The following is a 20260-nucleotide window of genomic DNA, read 5'->3' as shown; positions in this document are numbered from 1 at the left end:
ATGGACTGCCTGAAATCACACAGGGAGAGAATACAGATAGAGAAGAATCAAGAGTCTACATCTTAGCGCCATGTGCTCTAAGATGAAGGGATCTAACCACAGAAGAAAAGATAAAAACTAATACTGGGGGCTAGTGGTTAATGTAAGCAAGACTGGACAGTTGTGATGTCCTTAAAATACCAGCAGTAAGGAGTGTTTAGGAATAAGGGAGGTTTCAATTGTGTCAATGCTGATAAGATGTCAAGTGGCAGAGAAGGAGTCATTGCATTTGACAACATAAAGAACCATGGTTATGTTGGAAAGAGTGGTTTTGGTAGAGTGGTTGCTTTGGAAGGAGGAATGGAAGGGCTTGAAGGATGATCATTAGGACATGGGGACTTTGACAGCTGCTATACCAGAGCCCAGGATGCCATGAGAATACAGTAGAGAGGGACATGACCTAGTAAGGGAAACCAAAAAGGTGTTCCTGAGTAAGTGAGGCTCTCAGATGTGACTTGAAGTTTGAAGAGTGGGAAATTAGGGAGAGACAGAGTATATCAGAAAGAGGGGAGAGCATGTGAGGAGACTCAGAGATGGACATAACATTTCACATGGCAACAAAAGAGAGAAGGCCAGAGAATGTGGGAAAGTAGTATGAGGGGGAACCTGAGGGGATCTATGGTACTGCAGCTTTGTGAGATAGGCTAATCTATGTCTATTGCAAGTGCAATAGGATGTTATGAAAATATTTTCAAAAAGGAAGTTATGTGGTTTTAAAATATATGGATGTTATAGAATATGAAGAGCAGACAGGAATTGGGAGAGTGTGGCTAAAGAGAGACAAATTAGGAGGTTTTTGCAGCAGCTCAGGTGAGAAATGGTGGCAGCTTATTCTAAGCATTTGGGTCAGTGAAAGAATTATGTCACAGAAACCCTTCATAGAACAAAGAAGCAAGTTCAACAACAGCAGTAAAATAGCTTTATCTTTGGGTATGAGCATGATTTTGCATTTGACAATATCTCATGTTAATTTGTTCCGTTGACTAATTGTTCTTTGGAGAAATTGAACTCATTCACCATTAGGTTTGACATGTTAAATTAATCAGGCCTCTTAAAAGGCTTCCAAAGTCTGAAAACACCAGAAAGTTCAAAATTCAATCCACATTTATCAATACTGTTTTTGACATGATATGCAAAGAAAAATAGCCCCATTTATTCCTATCTATACACCAGCATAATTTTCAAGGCATGGGGGCATTTAGTGAGTTACAAATTATTTCCCTGTTTTTCAAGATGAACTGATTACTTTAAACTTGACTTTATTATCAATCTATTATTGACTAATAGAAGCCTTAAAATACAGTGTTTTAAAAATAGCAACATGCCATAGATCATGTTCCAATTCCTTTAATTTCTTATCATTTCATTTCTGATTTTGATATTGCTTTCAAAAAAAGATTTTCTCATCTCTATAATGAGATATAGTGTCTATAAAACATTTCCTATTGCACTGCCATTTTCCTTTAATGGTGCTCAACTTGAAATATCCATTTTTGCTTGGAGCAAAATGAAATTCTTTTGCTGAGCCATTGCATTAACAGTTCCTGTTGTGTTGGTTCTAGCTCTTCCAAACCCTAAGTGATGTACTTAATGGGTCCTCTTCTCACATCCCACCCACCTTTCCACATTTCTGGCTGACCCTAAATATTATCCCTGGAAATCTAACCTTGATGTCTTTTTACTAAGCTCTTCCCTTATAGCTTAATGCCTCATTTAGATAGTTTATCATTGTCTGCTCTTGAAGATGTGGTTGTTGTTTTTGGTATTTTTAGAATTAACTTTTGCAAAACTTTTAAATAGAATAAACTTTCAAGGGAAGCTTTGCAGTATTAAACAAAGATTTAACTACATATCTATCTGCAATTTGTAGTCTCAACCTTTAAAGAATGCTTGATGGTCTCAAGAATGTTGAAAAGCTGTTTCACTTTCTTTGAACAGAATTGCATTTCTCTCTCTCTCTCTCTCTCTCTCTCTCTCTCTCTCTCTCTCTCTCTCTCTGTCTGTGAGCCAGGGCTCTGTGAAGACAGAAGTCATGTCTTCGTACCCATGATATTCCATCATCCAGGACAATGCCCCATCCAGGGAAGCTTCTGAATAATGCAACATCTCTAGAACTGAACGATTCTTTGAACTGTGATTTGCCTTGAAGATTAACTTACACATTTTATAGAAAGCACCCAGTGTGACTGACACATAGCTGGTTGTCACTTCTGCTTNTCTCTCTCTCTCTCTCTCTCTCTCTCTCTCTCTCTCTCTCTCTCTCTCTCTCTCTCTCTCTCATCTCTGCTTTTCTGAAGATTCTTGACCTGCCTATCTCTTGGAAGTGTCCCCCTGGCTCCTGATAAAAGGCTTATAGTTGCACCTTTTTTTTCTCCACCATCCATTTTAATCCAGAGATTATATTCATCCTTTTCAGAAACTCTTTCTTTTTCCACAGCTCTGATAGTCTATATTTTATCCACTTGAACAGCAACCATACTTTAAATGTACTGTATTATTAGGCATCATTCATTCAATTAGCCAACACTCGTGGTATCCTCATTACACAGCTGGTACTCTATTATATACTTGGAATGTAGACACGAAAATGAGACAGAATCTATGTCCTTAAGCAACATCCTGAAGGAATAACATGTTTAAGCCTGCATTCAAAGGGAAGACTATCCGAAGTTTTGCTGAGATGGAATCTGCCCACTTAAAAGGACTAATATCAATAAAATGTTAAAGGTTTTCTTTGGGGCTTCTATGGTATAAAAAAGGAATTTTTTCATTTTTAAGTATTTACTAGGAGTCTGGCATTATGCAGGCCTATTACAATCATAAATCTCCAAAACAATCATGGGATGGAAACATTATTATCCCTGTTATATTGATGAGAAAATCAGAACTCGGAAAATTTAGAACTTGCTCAGTATTACACAGCTAATAATTAATTTGCAAAGGTGTTTTTCTTTTACCACTGTTAAAGTAAAATACAAAATGAAGATCAAACTTGAAAATACCCTGAGCAGACAAAACTATTTAAGTCACATAAACAAAATTAAATCTAGCTTATTTCATGAACAGAAGTGAAATTAAACTTAGGTTAATTTTTGTAAATGCCTCTGATAATCATAAAAGGAACTTAAGTCATGCTTCTAAAATGGTTTGAAATAATCACTTTTAACCAATCCTCTGTAGTTTGGAAATCCCCAATGTAATAACCAATCATTGTCAAAGTTAAACAACATCCTCATTTTCACTTTATAAGCCATCCTATAGCATCATGCCCCTGAGCTTCGGATCAGCTTTGAAAGCTCCCAGTTCTTATATGCACAATAAACTCTTACTAAATATTATTTTACTGATCTGGAGATTTTAATTTTGCTGTTTCTGGACTTTTGACACCTTTTTAATGAACATTTTGAAACATGCACTAATTTAGTGCCTACCACCCATCTTCATCAATTATCAATATCTTGCCATTCTTCTTTCATCCATCACCATGTTCTTCCTCATTTCCTTTTTTGGGGGCAAGGAGAATTTTAAGCAAATCCAAGATGTTATATCACTTCACCTGTATACATCATAGTATGTATCTGCATTAGATATGAATATAAAAGTATATAATAAAGACAATATTATCACAACAAACAAAATCAACCATTTTCATTAACAATTGCTTAATATCATCTAATATCCAATTCATGATCACTTTCTCCTGATTGTCTCAAAATGTCTTTTTGAGAATTGCTTTTTAATTAATAATTCAGGTCTCAAATATGTCCATAAACTGCATTTGGTTAATATACCTATTAAGGCTCTTTTTACCTTTCATCATTTTCCCTTTCTTCACTATTTTTCATGCCAACTACTTATTGAACACACTTGGTGTTTCCTTCTCTAGAATTTCCTACCTTCTAAGTCAGGCTGATTGCTTTTGCTTGATTTTGTTTAACATGTTCCTCTGTCCCCATATTCTCTATAACCTGTCAAGTCAATCAAGTAACATCATTAGGTTCAGGTTAATGTATTTCTTTTGGCAATTTTATTTTATTTTTTTCTGAATTGATGCTATAGTGTACTTCTTAATGCATTACTTCAGGAAACACATAATGTCTGGTGTCTCCTTTCAACAGATGTTAAAGTTGGTGACAGGTATTGTCAATCTGAGCCATACATTGTAAAAATCGCCATGAACCTTTCACTCGTTGTTTTGAAGCCATTGATGATCATTGTCCAGGTTAATTATTTCACTAGGTGTCGTAAAATGATGATTTCTACAATTCTATTATTCCTGCTACATTCATTAGTTAGCATTCTTCTAGAACAATAATTTTTTCTTCATCAATTATTTCATTACCCTAAAAGGCAGGTAAATGTTCGATTCAGACCTTGTTTTTACCAAATTTCAGAATGAGTTGGTGCATCACAATACAAAGCTGGAACCCATGATCACACGACTCTGAGCCTTTTTAATTTCCGCTCACCCACAAACACACAGAGAACATGGAAGATGCCCTTCCACTTGCTAAATCCAGTCACCTTGCCCTTTGAAATGTTCTGTATCCAAACATTTTATTTTATAGTAACACATTTTCCTGTTCTAGGAACACTCATTATGTTAGTAGTGTTACATAAGTAACACTAAACTGTAGTTTTACATAAACTAGTTAAAAAAATATCCATTTGGAATATAGTGAGAACTTATTTAAATGAGTGTTTGTTGAGTGAGTAAGTAAAAGAAGCAGTGACAACAATAGGAAATAATCCTACAAGGCACCTCAAGAATCAGTGCATTAAATCTCAATACTTCTTTTCCAGTACTCTACTATTAGAGCTGCTGGTTTAGATAACAGCGATAATTTTGCATCCACGGACACCATGAGCCAATTCCTGTGGGTACATTGGTCCAATCCTGGCCCTAGTCTTGAAGTCCAGTATCACCACCATCATTTTACCCATGAGAACAGTGAAGCTCAGGGAACCAAGCACCCCTCACTGAGCGAGATGGCTCTCAGGGCTGCTCACTACTCTGTTCTTGTGAGCCACACCTTCCCTCCAGGGTGACTCCAGTCTGGCTGCTCTGCAGGGCTGTGCTTCTCCAGGAGCAGCTGGGAGGTGTGGCACAGGGTGCACAAAGAGGGAGTCGTGCTTACACTTTCATACAAGAGCGCTCTCCTCCCCTGTGCAGGAGGTTTGCCTGGCCCACCCACGCCCCCCCTGAAGAGTTTGTTCTCCTTTGTGGGCAAACGCAGGACTGTGTCCATGGGGGGTGGCATGGGAGGGGAGTTAGGAGGTGGAGTGCTGATTCTTACAAAGATGCAGGGTCCCCCTTACATCCACCCAGAGAGGGGAAACTTTTTTAATTCACTAAGGTGTGCATGTGGGAAGAAGCTCTTTTACTTTCAACACTTATTTCAGAACCAAGAATTGCATGAATACTTAGTGTCACCACCTGCGGGATAGGCTGAAACTCACCAGGTAAGTCATGTCTCTCCTCTGTTTGAATCCCTCCAGTGACCCATGGCACTTGGAACCAGATCCAAAGGCCTGACCAAGGCCTACATGCCCCACATAACCCAGCCCTTGTCTACCCCTCTCACTTCCTGGTACCTTTTCCCCTGACTCACTTCCTCTTCATCCCAGTGGCCTGTGCAGTGGCTGTTCTGTCTGCCTGGAGTTTTCATTCCTCACATTCCTCATAATTCTGATGGCAGGTTATGGTGTCCTTTCCTGAGCCACTTTCTCTGCTTCCTTGCACCCTCCCCTAAAGGTTTAGGATTGGATGGTTTTGATGGAGGTCAAGAAAGGAGTGAGGGTCACTTCCTGGTCATGTTCTGTGTGCTGGTTAACAGCTCTACTAATTCTGCTCTGCTTTCCTGGGCTTGGCTCTTGCTTTCACCATAGACTCCTACTTTGTGTCTTGGACCCTGGCTCTCTCTCTCTTTCTAGGAACTGAGCTTTGGCTTGGCTGTGAAGCCAACCTGGTTAGTGGCTTTCAGCTCATTTGGCTCCTGGTTCTTGATTCCTTGACCACTGCCCAGTTCTGTGTCCAGCTCTATTCTCTGAGTCCATCTATCCCCTGATTTCAGTGCATGAGTAGTAGTTCTGTATAACGTGTCCTTTACAGAACATGTGAAGCTGGGCACAGGTACTCTATCAACCAAAAACATGGCAAGCCTGAATGTTTTTATCAATCCAACAAGTCCTTCTATAAATGTCAGTCAGAAATCACTTATCAGTGGATACCCTGTCTGAGCCACTGTGGGACAGGCAAGAAGATTGAGACATAGGCCCTATTCCAAAGAGTTTATGAAGACATTGGGGAAAATGGTCCAGCACATGAGAAACAATAGTGACCCTACCAGTCAGCATACATATGACTGCCAAACCAGTGCTGTCAGAGCCCAGTCTTGGGCTCCACACCAGTATCACCTGGGAGCTTGTTGAAATGCAAGTTTAAAGACCCTATGCCAACCCTACTGAATATCTGAAGACAGAATCTAAGCATTTGCATTTTAAAAATTATTATTACTTTTTAAAATTGATAGACTTCAATTTTTAGAGCAGTTTTAGGTTTAAAGAAAAGGTGAACAGAAAGCACAGAGTTCCCATATAACCCCCATTACCCTGCCCCTGCTCTCAGGTTTCCCTATTATTATATTAACATTTTGCACTGGTGTGGTACTTTTGTTACAATTGAACTACTATTGACACATTTTATTTACTGAAGTTTATGGGTTTATTCTTTGTGTGTTGTGCAGTTCCTTTGGGTTTTGTCAAATGTATAATGTCATGTATCTGCCATAATAGTATCATACAATAATTTCATTGCCCTAAAAATCCCTCTGTCCCCCACCTATGTCTTCCTGCACTCCCTCCCCACACCCTGCCAATCCCAATCACTGATCTTTTTAGTGTCTCCATAGCTGTGCCTTTTCCAGAATGTCATATAGTTGAAACCATACAACATGACACATTTTCAGACTAGCTTCTTTCACTTAGCATTTAAGGTTCCTCCATGTGTTTTTCATGGCTTGATAACTCATTACTTTTTAGCAGTGAATGATATTTCATTGTCTGGATATCCCACAGTTTATGTACCTGTTCAACTGCTGAAGGACATCTTGCTGCTTCCAACTTTGGGCAAATATGAATACAAGTACAGCTGCTATAAACATTCATGTACAGGTTTTTGTGTGAATATAAGTTTTCAGGTCATTTGAGTAAACACTTAGGAGTGCAATTAATGTTGTCTATATTAGCGTTGTAAGAAACTGCCAAGCTGTCTTCTAAAGTGTATGTATCATTTTTCATTCACACGAGCAAGGAATGAGAGTTCTTGCTGATCCACATCTTTCCCAGCATTTTTTCTTGTTAGTATTTTGGATGTTATTATAGCTTTTCTGATAGATGTGTAGTGATATTGTTTTTTTAATTTGCATTTTCCTACACATTTTGATATTGAGCATCTTTTCATAAGCTCATTTGGCATCTGTATATCTTCTTTCAGTCAGTAGTCTGTTCAGATCTTTTGCTCACTTTTCAGTTGGGTTATTTGCTTTCTTATTGTTGAATTTTAAGAATTCTTTGCATTTTTTAAATATAAGTTCTTTATCAGCTGTGTGCTGCAATGTTTTTTCTTTTTAGTTTGTGGCTTATCTTTTCATTCCCTTAAAAGCTTTTTAAAGATTCCCCAGGTGTTTAAAAAGCACTTGGCTACACTACCAACTGTATGGGGCTTTAGAATAGAGGGCAGAGTTATCTAAGATAACTTCATAGAGTTAGTACTTGTAGCCATTTAGAACAGTCCTGGCATTTCATAAAACCAATAAAAGTGTTCATAAAATAAAATACCTACATCAAGGAGGTTTTAAGTAGGTGGTACTTTATGAACTGATAGAGAAGATATTAGATACAATGGATGGAATACAACTGATTTAAAAATGTGAGTAAAAGAAACAAGCATGAACATAATCAATGATGTTCTTGGGGCAGAAGGAAACTGTAAGATACAGTGGAGGAATATTATTTTTCAAAAGAGAGAAAGAGAAGGTGACTATAGTAGATAACAGAGTAACAATCAATATGAGGGCCCATGGTTATATATATCTCTATATGTAGATATAGGTGTAAATAGATAGATGTATATATGAGTATATATATAAATATAGATATAGATATACATATAGATGTATAGGTATATAGATATAGATATATGAAATACATATCTGTATATAGGGATATACATTTTGTATTGCATTTTAAAACTTCAGGTAGATGTTAGACATGAAAATATTCTTTTACTCTGCTATATATTAATATTTTGATAATTATCCTAGTACTTTAAAATATTATTATTTCTTTTTCAGTTACAGTTGATATTCAATATTATTTTATATTAGTTGTGTGTGTACAACATAGTGGTTAGATATTTATATAATTTCTGCAGTGATTCCCCCCAATTAGTTTAGTATCCATCTGACACTATATGTAGTTGTTGCCACATTATTGACTATATTCTCTATGCTGTACTTTATTACATCCCCATGACTATTTTGTAATTGCCAATTTGCATTTCTTAATCCTTTCAGCTTTTTCATCCAGCTCCCCAAACCCCCTCCCCTCTGGCAACCATCAGTTTGTTCTCTGTATTTATAAGTTTGTTTCTCTTTTGCTTGTTTTTTTATTTTGCTTTTTAGGTTCCACATATATGTGAGATCATATGGTATTTGTTTTTCTAGTCTGACCACTTTTAACTTTTACCTGTTGAGTATGATGTTAGCTGTGTGTTTGTCATATATGGCCTTTATTATGTTGATACATTTTACTTCTATGTTCACTTTGTTAACAGTTTTTGTCATAAATTGACGCTGGACTTTTTCAAACTTTTTTTCTACATCTATTGATATGGTTTTTATCTTTCGATTTTGTGGTGTAGCACATTAATTGATTTTCATGCTTTGAATCAAACTTGCATCGCAGGAATAAATCCCACTTGATTATGCTGTATAAACTTTTTAACGTATTGCTGAGTTCAGTTTGCTAATATTTTGTGGAAAATTTTTGCATCTATGTTCATCAGGGATATCGGCCTATAATTTTGTTTCTTTGTAATGTCTTTGTGGGACTTTGTAATCACGGTAATTATGTCCTCATAAAAAAGATTCCATCTTCTTGAAGTTTCTGAAATAGTTTGAGAAGCATAGGTGTTAATTCTTCTTTGAATGTTTGGCAAAATTCACCTGTGAGGCTATCCAATCCAGGACTTTTGTTATAGGGAGTATTTTAACTAGTGATTCGATTTTGTATTGGTAATCGGTCAGTTCACATTTTGGGTTTCTTTTTTATTCAGTCTTGGAAGATTGTAGGTTTCCAGGAATTTATCCATTTCTTCCAGATTATCCCATTTGTTGGCATATAATTGTTTGTAATATTATCTCATAATTTTTTCTATTTCTGTAGTGTCAGTTATCACTTCTCTTCTTTTATTTCTGATTTTTTAATTTGAGTCCTCTCACTTTTTTTTTTGATGAGTCTGGTTAAAGGTTTATTAATTTTGTTTATCTTTTCAAAGAACCAGCTATTGGTTTTATTAATCTTTTATATTGCTTCTTTAGACTCTATTACTTCATTTATTTCTGTTCTGAATTTTATTATTTTCTTCTTTCTACTCAGTTTGGGCCTTGTTGGCTGTTCTTTTTTTAGTTCCTTTAAGTGTAAGGTTAGATTGTTTACCTGAGATTTTTCTTGTTTCTTGAGGAAGGCCTGTATTGCTATGAGTTTCCCTGTGTCCCATAGATTTTTGGTCATGTGTTTTCATTTTCATTCATCTTAGGTATCTTTTGATTTCTTCCTTGATTTCATTGTTGACTCATTCATTATTTACTAGCATGTTATTTAGCTTCTATGTGTTTGTGTGTTCTTCAATTTTTTTCTTGTAATTGATTTCTAGTTTCATACCATTGTGGTCAGAGAAGATGCTTGGTATGATTTCAAACTTCTTAAATGTATTGAGATTTGTTATGTGACCTAACATGTGGTTTATCTTGGAAAACGTTTCATGTTCACTTGAGAAGAATGTTTATTCTGCTGCTTTGGGGTGTAATGCTCTGAAAATATCAGTTAAGTCCATCTGGCCTAGTGTATCATCTATGGCTGCTGTTTCCTTGTTAATTTTCTGTCTGGAGGATTTGTCCATTGATGTCAATAGGGTGTTAAAGTCCCATACTACGATTGTATTACTGTCAATCTCTCTTTATGTTGATCAATATTTGCTTTTTATATTTTGCTTCTCCTATGTTGGGTGCATAAAAGGTTACAAGGGTTATGTTCTATTGTTGGGTTGATCTATTTATCATTTCATAATATCCCTCTCTGTTTTTTTATTATAGCCTTTGGTTTAAAGTTTATTTTGTATGATGTATGGATTGCTAACCCAGCTTTTTTATCATTTCTATTCTTATAAAATATCTCTTTCCATCTCTTTACTTTCAGTCTTTGTGTATCTTTCAATCTGAAGTTGTTCTCTTATAGACAGCATATATATGGGTCTTTTTTTCTTATCTATTCAGGTCCCCTATGTCTTTTAATTGGAGCATTTAATCCATTTACATTTAAAGTAATTATTGATAGATACATACAAGTAATTATTGCCATTTTATTATTCATCTTTATGTTTTTTCCCCCCACTTTTTATTCTTAAGAAGTACAGTACTTTAACATTTCTTGTAATACTGTTTGATGATGATGAACTCCTTTAGCTTTTTCTTATCTGGGAAGCTCTTTATCTTTCCTTAATTTTAAATGATAGCCTTGCTGGGCAGAGTAGCTCTGGTTGTAGCTCCTTACTTTTTATTACTTTGTATATTTTGTGTCAATATCTTCTTGCCTTCAAAATTTCTGTTGAGAAATCAGCTGACAATTTAATGGGAGCTCCCCTGTTACTAACTAGTTGCCTTTTTCTTGCTGCCTTTAGGATTCTCTCTTACTCTTTAATCTTTGCATCTTAATTATAATGTGTCTTGGTTTGAGGCTTTTGAGTTCATCTTTTTTGGGACTCTCTGAGCTTTCTGTGCTTGTATGTTTCTTTCCTTTGCCAGGTTAGAAAAGTTTTAGTTATTATTTTTTCTAATAGATTCTCAATCCTTGCTTTCTCTCTTGCCCTTTTGGTATCCCTATGATGCAAATGTTGTTATGCTTGATATTGAGGTCTCTTATACTATCCTCATTTTTTTTAATTCTTTTTTTTTTCTTTTCCAATTGAGTGTTCTTTGGTACCTTGTTTTCCAAATTGCTGATTTGATCCTCTGCTTCATCTAGTCTGCTGATGATTCTTTCTATTGCATTATTCATTTTAGTTATTATATTCTTCACTTCTGATCTTTTTTATTGCTTCTATGTCCTCTTTTATGCTTGATATCTCTTTTTTGACATTCTCACTAAGTTCATTGAGCATCCCTATAACTATTGTTTTGCACTCTGTATCTGGTCATTTGCTTGCCTCCATTTTGTTTAATTCTTTTTCTGGAATTTTCTCCTGATTTTTTATTTGAGATATATTTCCTTGTTTCCTCATTTTGGCTGCATCTCTGTGTGTATATCTATGCATTAGGTAGATCTGCTATATCTCTCAGTCTTGTCCAGGTGGCCTTATGTAGTAGGTGCCCTGTAGGACCCAATGGCACAGTTTCCTTGGTCATCTGTGGTGGGTGCTCCAGGAGTGTCCTTTGTGTGGGCTGTGTGTGCCCTCCTGTTATATTTGAGCCTTGGTTGCTATTGGCACATTAGTGGGTGGGGCTAGCCCACAGGCTGACTGGCTGTGGAGTTTGACCACGTCCACATCTTATGTGCTTCTATGCAGGGTATTTCCTCATGGAGTGGGATTCACCTCAGTGGGATCTGGTGCTTTTTGAGACTGCCCTTTGAGTGTGCCACTTATGGGGCTAACTGTGTGGTGCTCTGCTGTGGTGTGAATCCAACCTCCAAGTATATTTATTCTGAGGCCTCTTGAGAGGGAGCTCTGGTGCAGGCCCAGTTCAGTCACTACCTGTGACCAGCCAAAGGGTAGCTGGTAGGAGCTATGAAGCTATCGATGGTTAGGTGCTGCTTGTGTTGGACCTGAAGCATGTGGAAGAGGCCATGCTGGGAACTAAGAATGACTGCCACCAGTACCAGACTTGGGGTAACTCCACAAAAAGCCCAGGCACCCCAAGGCATGCTGCTGCTTGCTACCTCCATAAAGCTTAACCCACTGATAAAGCATTTTGAGAGTTGGGTGGGATGGAGTCTCAACATAGAGCAAGCAGAGCTCACCAATGCAGATTCAGATTTGGCTCTGTGGGGGAGGACTCAACACAGTAAAGATGGCACCCCCTTGCAGTTGGCTACATAGGAGGAGGACTCTCACAGAAAAAGTGGTGACTCTCCCTCCAGTAGCCACATATCTCAGTCTCTCCCTGTATGCCTGTGACACCTTCCAAGTTATTTTCCCTCTACCAGAGTCCAGGGTGAGTGAGTGAGTCTGTATATGGGCTTTTTAAAAGGACATGTGGGTTTCCTGAAGCCTTCAGTCCCATCTGGGCCTGGATAGTCAGAATCCCCACTGGTTTTCACAGCTAGATATTGAGGGGGGGGCTCCTTTTCCTGGCACCAGTACTTCATACTGGGGATCCCATTGTGATGATGGTGTCCCTTACTTCTCCAGGGGGACTCAGCAGCTGAAATAGTCTTCCTGATTCTCATCTGCCATACACAGATGTTAGCCTGGCCCTTTCACGTCTCCATCTATCTTGTCCTTAGTTATAGGACTTTTGTTCAGCTAGATTTCAGATGGTTCTCCAGGTTGAGTGTTCTACAGTTTAGCTGTAATTTTAATGTTGTTACAGGAGGAGGCAAGCATAGTGTTTATCTTCTCTGCCATTTGGGGTCTTCTTGTCCTTGTACTTTTATTAAGATCATCCCCGGGCCGGCCGAGTGGCTCAGTTGGTTAAGAGCTCGCTCAAGAGTTTGAGCTCTGAGCAACAGTGATTCAATCCCGGCCTGAGGTGTGCTGCTGCTGAGCTGCCAACAGGTGACAGGATGGCTCAGCTTAAAAAAAAAAGATAATCCCCCCCTAAGCCATGAGAGTCATGAAGTCCTGGAATCACCAGGTTAGCAGAGAGAAGATAAGAACAGGAGTGGCTTCAAGGATATGAAAGACAGTTCAAGGACTATAATTAATAGTGTTGTAAATATTTTGTAGGGTGTCAGGTGGTCACGTTTTGTTAGGGAGACTGCATCATAGATGGGGTACAGTCTTGATCACTGCACTGTACACCTGAAGCTGATGTTGTATAGTATTGCATGTCAACTATAAGTGAAAATATATGTGTGTATATATGTATATGTATATATATATACACACATATATTTTCACTTATAGTTGACATGCAATACTATATATATATAGTCATGGGACATGGAGTGTAGTGTGGGAGTGGAGTCAAGGGAATTGTAATAGATATGTATGATATTGTGGGGGGAAGTGGGGCAGTGGATTGGGGGAGGGCGTTGTCACTTCAAGGGGTAAAATGTATAACTATTGCACTGTGTTGTACAGCTGAAACTAATTCTAAAAAATGTGTATTCCACAATAAAATAAATAAATAAATAAATAAATAAATAAATAAATGTAAAAGCCAAAAAAAAAATAAAGAACAGGAGTGGCTTTCAGAACCACCATTAGCATCATAGGCCCAAGATATTTGTTGTTTCAGGTCCAGCTGAAGGACCAAACATTCAAAGAATTTTAATACTATTGCCTCCCACTCTATTGTTTGTCATTCCAACATTCAGCCAATTCTAATCTAATAATAAACAACATTCCTCTATAAAAAGGGCCATTGTCAGAACTACATGAGAGATGTCCCTAATTATTTCTCCAAGGCTCCCACCTGGCACCCATTCTTTCTTTCTTGAGGACTCTTGGAAAGTTAAGTTATGTGGAACCTGCTAAAGGTCTGGTCACAATTCCCAGACAGATCTTTGCACTTTTGATATCTTGGTGCCACTTAAATCTATATGCTTCTGTCCCAACATCCAATATCTTCATATCACAGTAACATATGTGCTGAAGTTCCATAAACAACACTGAGAAAATGTAGAAAAGGTGAGGGATCAAATTATAGTACGTAGAGTTATATATCCAGTTAAACATTGGATTGTGAGTAACTTGGTTTGTGAGTGTTCCACAAGACAAGCAAACATTTCTAATACGTTTTAACTTGGTAAACAAGTAATGTCTTGCAATGTGAGTAGTTTGTTTCCAGAACAAATTATGCTCACAAACCAAGGTATTACTGTATGTAGGTATATATATGGAAGGGATTTAGATAGCACTGTGACCCTGGACAGGGAAAGGAAGGAAGAAAGAAAAAGCACAAAGGCACAAAGGCCTCCCTGGACACAGAGAGAAGGATATTACAATCCCATGTGGGCTGAGTGTGGACTCTGCCTGTTACCTGGTGCCTTGAATTCCCTGCTCCAATTCCATATGAGTATTGTCCTCCATAATATCCTCTTTATTGTAGAAAATGTCAGGACATGAAGGAGAAGCAAGGGTGCCTTCATTGTTCCCTGTGGAAATGTACACCATAGTGGGGACATCCATCACAATATCAACAATTAAGTTTAAAGAGGAGTGAATTCCATGTTCAAGAAATAAAATTACTGCTGATTGCATTTTATTCCTCATTAATACCAAACAAACATTTCTCATTTCTCTCAGCTGTTCTGAATTCCAAGCTGAGTGCGTGTCCATTTTAAGATCCACAATTAATCACCTGACAGAAGGAAAGCAGAGGGCATGGGTGGGAAATGAGCAAACCTACTTGGTAGAAGAATTGTGGCAAAGAAATCTGCAGGGAAACATACTATTATAGCTGCTTGAGAAGCTTACACCATGGCAGTAATTTTCATTTACCCACTGGTCTCAGTTCTGCTGAATGAAAACAGCAGGAAAGCAAGCAGACAGAACGATGATCACACACATTTTAAGCACCCTTGGCTGCCCCCTTTCCTCAGTCTGTATTGGTCACAGAATTTGAGAGGCTGAGTTCAGAGAAAGCACAGTTTATGAATTTTAGTTTTCAAATTATGAAACATTTACCTGGCTCTTGAAAGAGAAAATGTGGGCCTGGAAGAAGATGAGCACACCTTAGTACAGCATAGAGACATCGTATGTCTTGTCATTTAATACTTTATTATCACATGTCAACAGGAACATGAGCCCCTGAAATCATCTCACCAATCGCAGAACATAAACACTCTATTTGCTTCTCTCTCTTATGACTTTCTTCATAGAAAGCTATGATGAGTGGACAGAGGGGCACACATTCAACTGTTTATCTGGGGAGACAAAAAGGCCTTTTTCTTTTCTTTAAAGTAACTTATTATTTTTCCCTCATTCTCACACTATGCTACTAACATGCAGAAGAAATAAAAATCATGAGACCAGAAAAAAAAAAGATACTGGTTTTGACAAGGTTCAATAACTATATCACAGTTTGGTGAACATTTTACTATTCATTATTCTTTAGTAAGTCAGTCAGAGAAAGACAAATGTCATATGATTTCACTTATAGGTGGAATCTAAAGAACAAAATAAACAAAGAAATTCATAGATACAGAAAATATTTTGATGGTTGCCAGACGGGAGGGGGTTTGAGGGCATGAGTGACAAAGGGGAAAGGATTAAAACGTACAGATTGGTTGTTACACAGTAGTGATGGGGATGTAGAGTATAGCATAAGGAATATAGTCAATAATATTATAATAATTATGTATGGTGTCAGATGAGTACTTGGTTTATCAGGGTGATAAAAGAGAGGGGATATGGAACAGAGTGAAAAAAATGAAGGCGTTGAGAAATACAAATTGGTAGTTACAAAATAGTCATGGGGATATAAAGATAAGCATAGGGAATATAGTCAAAGATATGGTAATAACTATGCATAATATCAGGTGGGTACTAGAGTATCACCCACTCTAGAGTCTTAAATTATATAAATGGCTAACAATTATACTATACACTAAAAAAGACAACTTTTGAATTTGAAGTTCAATATCTACTAATGCAACTGCATATCTTAGGAAGATTTTCTTTTTTTTAATTTAGAAGTGTTTTGTTTTGTTTTCCTTTTGCAAACCATGTCAAAGTTGGATGTGTAACTATTTCTTACATTCCCTTTGCTTTATTTCCATTGATGCAAATATTAGTTGGTCATATTCTACCTAATCATTCAATAATATTTTATTAAGATTATTATGTGCAAGTCATTTTGCTAGCACTGAGTTATAAAGATGATTAACATACAGTTAGTTTCCTCAAGGAGCTCCAAGTGTAGAAGGGTCCTTGACATTCACAAAAGGAGTAATACTAAAGATTCTAAGATTGATTCCATACATATTATTACCCATAACATTCAATAAGTTAAAACTGAAAAATAAATCTTATTTGAGTCCTTTGTAATGCTTAAAGAGTCATTAATTAAGGTATTACTAATTCAACAAATACTTATTGAACATGCACTAAGTGTCAGGAATTCTCATGAAACTTACATTTATGTCAGATGACAATAAAGTCAGTGAAGAATAAAGTCAGTTAAGGAGACAGAGACACATGGAGTGTTCAGGGAAGTCCTCTTTGATATGGCAACGTTTGAACAGAGAAGGAGTGAGCCTTACATATATCAGATATCTACAAGGGCAGAGAGCCCAGGAATGATCCAGGCATGTTCTAGGGACAGTCAGAAAATCAGCTTGGCTGTACAAGACAAAGGGGAGTTAAATGATGAGGAAGAGAGGAAATGAAGCTCTCTAATGTACAGATGCATGGTTGCATGAGTCCTGATAAAGATTTTGGATTTTACAGAGTGGCTAAGAAGCTGGGTAACAGAGGAATATTAAATAAATGTTATTTAATATAATATAAAAGTACAATAAAATGATACTATCTCTGTTTCCAAACTTTATGTCCAACCTGAATAAGGAAAGATGTGGGCAGCTTGCAGTAGGTTTTGAGCAGAAGAGAATATTGATCTGCCTTTTGAAGGAATTCAGGGCATGCCACCCAAACATATGCCACATTGGCCTAAGGGTTATTTTGACATAAAGACAATTGAGAACAAGCAGACAGAATAAAAGCACTCTGCCCCAAGCCTCTGTATGAGGAAGGGCAGGACAGTTCTTACTCACCCCAGGGACAACTCTCGATGCTTCCCAGCCCAGAGATGGAACCAGAGGAATCTACATAGCAAACCCTGCTAAAACTGTCTTTATCTTTCATTATTTCCCCCTATCTATTTACTTTGCACAATTGACTGTCCCTGAAAGCTCAAAGTCTTTCCTTTGTCTTGTCATTTCTCTAAAACATCACTATGCTTTCGATTTGATGCCATGTAAGTCTAAGTTCAAACCATCCCTTTGAGTTACTTATCACTGAGTATTCCCGTGTGTCTACACAATGCATGCATTAATACATTTCTGTTTGTTTTTCTCTTATTAACCTGTCTTTTGTCAGTCGATTTTCAAGGCTCTAGCTGGAGAAACTAGGAGGGTAGAGAAAAAAAGTTAAGTTTTTCCTCTACTACACTTTTATTTTACCACATCATTCCACCTACTATGATGGGAATAACGTGGGAGGTGAAAACAGTGAACCAGGGAAAGCAGGTAATGGGCTATGGAAATGGTTTTGGTGGGAGATGTTGGTAGGTTGAACTAGATTGGAGATGGTGAGAAGGGCAGATTCTAGATATATATCAAGGTAGAGTCAATAGTATTTGAAGTTAGACCATGATGTATTATGAGAAGTAAAAAGAACAAGGACAAATTTTATCTTAAGTGGCTGGTAGCCAGGAGTGGGAGTTTATCAAGATGGGAAGACTAAGGGACGGGCATTTTTGGGGTAACAGCTGGGGAGGAATGAAAAGTATGTTTGAGTTTGGTGTATTTTAGAATAGGAAATAAGTAGATATGACGAGTAGGCAGCAGGCTGTATAGGTCTAAAGTTTGGGGTGGCAGTTGAGAAGAAGTCTGGGTTGGCAGTGAGGAGCTAAGAGTCCCCCAGCATGGGTGTTATTTGTAACCCTATGTCAGGCTGAGATCCCCCAGGAGTAAGCATAGAGCAAACAGAGAAGTGAGGACAGAGTTCTACACCACTCCAGAATTTAGATGGTGGAAAGATGAAGAGGAGCCTGGAAAGGGGAATGAGAGGGGGTGAACAGTAAGATACAATAAGTGCCAAGAGAAAGTAGGCTCTCGAATGTCAAGTGAAGAAAATGATTCAAAGAGCTACCATTCAACTTTGGCATGCCGCTGAGAATTTCACTTAAGGCGAAGACCTCACTTTGTTTTCTCATTTTATATAAGCCCTAAGAGATGGCTTTTCTGTCTGCATGTATTAACAGCTAGTGGTAGCTTTTTAAAAAACAATATTTTCAACTCTCTTAAAATATATTATGTATAATAATTACAGAATAAAAAAAGGAATGTGTGTTGAGATGAACTGCTGGGCTGTGGGTTAGGCTGTCTCACTAATTATGTTGATCTCACCACATTTGTACCTCACATTTATATCTCAGCAAAAAGACAACTTTCTACATATCATTGACCTTTGGGTCTGATAACATATAATTGAAATTCCAAAAGTTAAATTCATAAATGCCAAGAGCTGAAAACAAAGAGTTGCATGGGGTTATGATAGAACATGCACAATTTGGGCACCAAAAATATAGTCAATTTTGCTTTCTATGTGGCTTATTTACATACAACTTGCTTTGTTCCAAACTGTAATCTTTCAGTAGGTAAAATCTGTGTCTAAAACACCCATCGTTTGCAGAAACTTAGAGTAAGTGCCTGGGGCTTAACAAAGAATTTTTTAAAAGTAGAGGTATAAATCTTCCAGTTGACTCACTTTAGTCAATGTGTAGGTGCTGCATACCTCTCAAATTTTCTTTTTTACTCATATGGTCCTTTAGACTCTTAGGCCCCCAGGCTAAATTCAGGCAACAAGCAAATTTTTTTGGTGTACACATTATTAGCAAACATTTAAGTGCTGAGATTTCACAGGTACATACACATTTCTGGTTTTCTATTGAAAAACTCTCCCAACAATAGGTTGGAGCTGAGTCACAACTACCCCATTAAGACAGGACATGCATTCACTCTTCAGCTTGTAAAACTCCACATTCAACCTAATTTATTGATTTACATTACCTGAATAAGTCTTATAGGCAATTGAGTTTTCAATTGTTGACCCATAGGACTTATTTATTTATTCATTTATTTTTAAGATTTTTATTGGGGAATTGGGGGAGGAGAACAGCATTGCAGAATCGGGGAAGGGGAACAGACAAGTTGCTGTCCTTTTGTTCTTCAGTCTAGTTGTGGAGGACGTCGCTTCACTGGCCCATATTGGTATTATCATTGCACTCTTCCCGGGTGAGGCAGTCGTTTGCTGGCCATTGGACAGCCGCTCATGGTGGCTCACGAAAGCTCACACCTACTGCTGGCCAACCCCACTGCCGCCTATGCTGCTGCAGGTGATTCACGGTAGCCCAGCTTCAGGTTGAGCTATTGTTCACCATCTTAGTTGTAGAGGGCACAGCGTCACTGGCCCTCATATGTGGGATCCAAACTGGGGTCCTGCTGCTCAAAGCTGGCGTCCCAAGCCAACTCCTAATCAGTGTACCACGCAGCCTGCTTCATATGACTTATTTTAATTATTGCAACTTGAACCTTCTTTCAATACAATTCCACAGAGCTGAGTCATAAACATTTTTCAAGATGAGAAAATTAAGACTTCTTCTAGTGTTACATTGTTTTGAATGCTAATTTGGGTGATGTACAATTTCACATACATTTTTTTGAGATGTCAAAATAAAATGCATGTGGTTCTAATTGAGATAATAAATATACATTACAATATTTTCCAATGTCAAAGTCTTGTAAAAAATTTACAAGCTCACACACTTTGACAGTACATATGTCTCATGTTAAATCAACCATCTGAATTCACCACGCTACAATATCTGAAATGGCTTTCATGAGTTGGTTTATTTACTTACTCTATATTGGTGCCTTTTATGTGCCAGATATTGCTAGGAGATTGAGATTAGAAAGGATTAAATTTTTTTCCCTGCCATCATGATTCAGTGGGAAGGTAAATACAAAAGCAGACAATCAAGATCTAGTGGGATAA

Source organism: Hipposideros armiger, unplaced genomic scaffold (genome assembly GCF_001890085.2).
Source record: "Hipposideros armiger isolate ML-2016 unplaced genomic scaffold, ASM189008v1 scaffold_421, whole genome shotgun sequence".
Taxonomy (NCBI): domain Eukaryota; kingdom Metazoa; phylum Chordata; class Mammalia; order Chiroptera; family Hipposideridae; genus Hipposideros; species Hipposideros armiger.
This window is presented reverse-complemented; position numbering follows the sequence as displayed.